The sequence below is a fragment of the Cynara cardunculus genome, assembly GCF_001531365.2.
Source record: "Cynara cardunculus var. scolymus isolate 2C chromosome LG 5, CcrdV1, whole genome shotgun sequence".
Lineage (NCBI taxonomy): Eukaryota > Viridiplantae > Streptophyta > Magnoliopsida > Asterales > Asteraceae > Cynara > Cynara cardunculus.
Window position 1 is genome coordinate 18,117,502 of NC_037532.1, and position 6,000 is coordinate 18,123,501.

Consider the following 6,000-nt stretch of genomic DNA (forward strand, 5'->3'; position numbering starts at 1 on the left):
AAGATTTTGAACAATCCAAAGAAACAAGGACTAAACTTTCCACGCTTCCCAAAATAAATGACCTTTCTAAAGGGGCACCTTCACATAACACGGTTGCCCACTGGAAATTCTATCGGCCTTCTCTTCTTGTCAGCGTAACTCTTTTGAAGATCTTGAGCTGCCTTCAAGCGCTCGTGAACACCCTTCACTTTATTGGCAATTTGTTGGACAATCGTCGGATTGTCGAATTGTTTCTCACCCGCTTTGAATCAACACATAGAAGTCCTACATTTTCGTCCATACAAAGCTTTAAATGGTGACATTTTGATACTATAATGATAACTGTTGTTGTAGACAAACTCCACGAGAGGTAGGTGAGAGTCCCAATTCCCATAAAAATCGGCCACACAAGATCTAAGCATATCTCTAGATTTTAAATGGTCCTTTTGTTTTGACCATCGATTTTAAGGTGGTAACATGTACTCAACTTTACTCTCGTACCCAGCTCTTTCTACAAACCGTCCCAAAAGTGGGAAGTGAATCGCTCTCTCGATCGAACACAATAGATAAGAGTATCTCATGCCTCGAGACAACTTCAACTATATACAACTTGGCAAGCTTATCTATGAGCAAAGTTTCTCGTGTTACCAAGAAATCAGCACTCTTCATCAAACGATCCACCACTACCCAAATCGTACCGATTGTGACCCTCTAAATTTTTTCAGAAACTTGGTCACGAAGTCCAGAGTGATGTGTTCCCACTTCCATTCTAGAATCTCCAAGGATTGAAGACTCTCTCATGGTTGTTGATGCTCCGTTTTTACTTGCAAGCAAGTTACGCATCGTTCCACATAATTATCCATGCTCAACTTCATGACAGGCTACTAATAGTTTAGTTTCAAGTCCCTATACATTTTGTACTTCTAGATGAATAAAATATTTGGATTTGTGTGCGTCTTATAGTAAAAATTCTCGTTTGCCCCCGATCTTAGGTACCCAAATACGACCTTGAAATACTTTCAAACCACGACCATCTTTAGTCAAGCGCAAATGCTGCTTCACCATTACCTCATTTTTTTAGGTTTTTCTCCAAAAGCGCCTCTAGTTGAGACACCATAATTCGCTTGATCAAGCTAGAGACTATGCCAATTCTTGTAAGCCAACTCGTGTTTCACTACTGTACTCCTTCCAACTTATTGCATCTGCCACCACATTCGCTTTGGGTGGTAGAGCGATTCACAAGTGTAGTCTTTGAGTAATTCATTCTATCGTCGTTGCCTCATATTCAACTCATTCTGATCAAAGACATACTTTAAACTCTCAAGTGGTCGTTAAAAAATGTGCACTTAGTATCGTAAAGGTGGTGTCGCCATAATTTTAGAGCAAACACCACCGCTGCCAACTCCAAGTCATGAGTAGGATAATTCTTCTCATGCTCTTTGAATTGTCTTCATGCATCGGCGATTACCTTTCCCGTTGCATCAAAACAGATCCTAAACCCATCTTGGATGCGTTATCATACACCACGAAGTCGTTGGACCCCTCTGGTAATGAAAGAATTGGAGCTTCACACAACTTCTTTTGCAGAGTCTGAAAGGCCTTTTCTTGAGTCTCGGTCCAAACAAACTTCACATTCTTTCGAGTCAAGACTGTCAAAGAAGAAGCAATTTTGGAGAAGTCTTGAATAAATCTCCTATAGTAGCCTGCCAAACCCAAGAAACATCGGATTTCGGACGAACTGTTGGGTGGCTGCTAATTCATCATCGCTTTGATCTTAGATGGATCAACTTTCACTCCATCACGGTTGACCACATGACCCAAGAATTAGACTTCTTCCAACCAAAAATAAAAAATATGTATTTTTAATACAAGGAAATAAGAAGCGTTACATTTTCTTACAAACAAAATATTTGTCTTAAGAAAAAATCACATTTGTTTAAAAAAATATGTTATTCTAGAATATTTAATTTGCATACAATTTAATTAGAGTGTAATTTTTTTGAAGAAGTTTTTTAAAGAGAGAGATGAAAGACATACTCTGGGTGGAATATGAATCATCGAGAGGAAATGTGAGAAAATAATTATAGAGTTTGAAAAGATTTTTTATGCACATAATCAGAATGACGTGTCATCCACATCACTGTATCTAAAACATGTACGCAAAAGAAGAGAGTTAACTGGTTTAAAAGATAATAAGTTACTCATTGCTATAATAGATAGATTTTTCGAAGTAGAAAGCTCTAAAAATAACAATTTGAGAGTATTAGTATATTGTTATAATAAGAGAAAATGAAAGTACAATGCTAGAATAAGAAAATTTATAAAACTAGATTGATATTTCATGAATTTAGCCCATTAATCTAACTTAATTTTCTTAAACTACTTTCAGTACCTTCTATATCATCTACCTTCAACTACATTAATCTATCTTTTTCTGTAAATCTATCTTTACTTCAAAGTCATTTTCAAGAACTATTACATACAATTAATAAATATATCAAATGAATGAATTTGTTAAATTGTCAGTCATGATGATAAAAATATGTAAATAAAAGTAGTTGAATGTATATCAATGTTTTGTTCTTACCTTCTCATTATAACTCTTACTCTTACTCTCACAAGAACCCAAATATATACACTACTAAATGAAAGACTTTAGCCTACAGACTCCTCCCTAGGAAATCCGTCGCTAAAGGTGATTTATCACGAAATCATCACAAAAATTGGTGGGTAATTCAAATCAGGGACAACTTACTCAAATATTCTATGGGTGATCCATTGATATTTTCTCAAAAAACATATGATTCTACCGAACCATTAGTATTTTCTGGATGATCTATAGGTAATTACTGACAGAAATTTCTCTCGCTGATTTTTGTGGGTGAAAGTCATTTGTTTTATAGTAATATATAGGGTTGGGTTTTTGTGAGAAGGAAAGTTAATTAAGAGGAGAAGCGTAAGAAGAGATCTCCACCCTTGGATGCACATTAAGATGAGACGCACCGAGTTGAGATGCATCAAATCAATCCCTGTATCAAGCACGATTTATGGGTAGGCTTGAGATTAAAGGTGATCAAGGATCTAGATCTCTTCTTACGCTTTTCACTATACCTCTCCTTCTCACACGATCCGCCGCCTATATATAAGCATTGGATTGTGTGCGAAGGAGAGTTAAGGTGAGAAACGTAAGAAGAGATCTCTACCCTTAATCACCTTATCTCAAACACACCCATGAATTGTGCTTGAAACATGTGCATCTCATCATAATGTGCATCCAAAGATAGAGATCCCTTCTTACCTTTGTCACTTTAACTCTCCTTCTCACCGGAACCCAACCCTATATATATATATAGGGGAGCGATCAAATGAAAACTACTCAATTTGTAAATACCGTAAAAACCTCATTCAACCAATCATAATTTTTCATTTTGTTCATTGTTTGTAATTATGAGAGGTTGATTAATCATTTTTAGTGTGGAGGATGTTAATCATAGATATTATCATCTTCATTATTTTAATTTTAGAGAAATACATGAAACAATTTTATTAAAATTTCATTACGTAGTATATGAAACAATTTCATAACCATATATGAAACAAATTCATCAAAAAAAGTATTTATATGAAACAATTTCACAAGATTAAACAATTTCATGAAAAAATTTCATAAGATTAAACAATGAAATCGACGGATGAGGGTGGTTTGCACGGTTTTTACAAATTGAAGTGATTTTTATTTGATCGATCCTCTCTATATATATATATAGAGAGAGAGAGAGAGAGAGAGTTTGTTTCAAATACAACTCGTTGTATTGGTTGCACAAATGTCAAGGGTTGTATAATAACCAACCTCTCTCTCTCTCTCTCTCTATATATATATATATATATATATATGGATGGTTTACTTTGCAAACCAAACCATTTGTACAAACCGTATAAACCATTTGCATTGGTCGATTTCATTGATCAATGACCATGATTAAATGAGACTATTTATTTCAACAAGAAACAATTAATATGGTTCATTAACTACAAGACGTTGGAAGGTCAAAAACGTCAAAAAGTTATAATCTTATTTGTTAGAAGTGGATGAAATCGCAAAAATAGTGTTACCTTATCGATTTGATTAACCTATAATTATGGTAATTATCAACTTTCTAATTTATTGAGGTATTCTTATTGGTAACCGTTTAATTATGGGTTTTTTTTTTCTATTTTGTTAATGTTTTCTTGCATTTTTTTTATTCTTTTTCTCAATATTTAATCATGGCAATTATTTTTATTTCATGTAAAAATGCATTTGTTTCTTGTGTTAGCGCAACTTTAGAGGGAAAGGTTACAAGGATCGTAAAATTGACGTTTTTTTTTCTTTTCTAAATTTAACTGGTTCAAACATTATAAAGTAAAAAAGATTGTATAAACATAAAGCTTAAAAAACATCTAGACCCAAACACAAAACTATAAACCAAAACCCATAGACTTCATACACATAATTATTATTGCAAGAAAATAAAGAGATTATGAAAGAAATGCGCTACACAAAATTTACCGTGGTTCACCAAACTTGACTACATCCACCCCAAGACACTTCTCAAGTCACTTCACTATTGTTGTTCTTTAAAATGGTAAAACAAAACCGTACACAATAATCTTATAACGAATATATGAAACACTCAACTTGTTTCAAAATGAAGAACACTCAAACCGTTCACAAAAGGGAGATTCAGTCAATGGTGATAGTGTAGGGAGATATAACTCAAACCTTACACAAAGATAATAAATCTCAAAGGATTAGTGGAGGGAGAAAAGTTCTCAAAGCTAACATAATATTTACACTTTAAAAAATATGAACAACTATAATCCAAAGATTAGGAAATAGGAAGTGTCAACTCACACCACTTACAATAAGAAGAATTACGATGATGATCAAGTGTTGGTATAATAGTCTCTTAGAAAGATGTAGCTTGATTTAAAAAATCAAATCATAAATCTGAAGAACACATAGATGTTTTTGAGCAATATTAGAGAGAGAGAGAGAGAGAGATCTCAATTTTTGAACTACAAGTATAACAAGTAGTTATGTAGAAAAAAGCCGGAGAAAAACCCTAACTTTAAACAATTTTTTTAAAATTATTTCAGGTTCAAATGGACGTCCGCATTGTGCACCAAGGGGACGTCGTATTGGCACTTTTTAGAAAAAGTTGCTTTTCGATCGTTGGAAGTACTGGCGTATCAAATAACTTTACCAAGTGCACGTCCGTATTGACTTCAACTATTTGTCTTAAATGTTACTTTCTCATTTTTGGGCAAAGTCAAATCATATAAATCTGGTTTTTGAACATCATCATGAAGATGGAAAATGCTGGCCTTTTATATTTCCAATGTTTATTAAGAAAAACGATTTTGGATTTCTTTTTATAAAATCTCGTCCAAAAAGAATACTGAATTTTATATAGAATATCCCCATTTTATAAAAAAAACACATTTTATAAGATCTCTCTCAAAATAAAATCCATTTTTATTTTATAAAATGAATTTTATAAAATTCTTTTGAGATTTAATTTTAGAAGACATTTTAACTTAATTTATCCAAATCAAGATTTAAAAATTATATACCACTCGATATCATGTAAAATTCAGATCTTGACTCGAATTTGATCTTTAAACATTTGACGACACACATTCCAATTGCAACCTTTGACTTTCGTCTTTTGGCACGAATCTCACAGTAATGTGCCATGTTTTCCGAGACGCTAACTTTCAGGGATTATTTGACTCAACGTGTTTTTTTACTTGATTCTAAGTATATCATAAATATACAAATCAAGTAGAATTGTTAATCAATTAAACATTTTGTTTGTTTGTAATCATCAAAACAAACATATATATATATATATATATATATATATATATATAGAGGAGTGATCATATAAAAACCGCCTTCATTTGTGTAAACCGTGCAAACCACCTTCATTTGTCGATTTCATTGTTTAATCTTATGAAATTTTTTCATGAAATTGT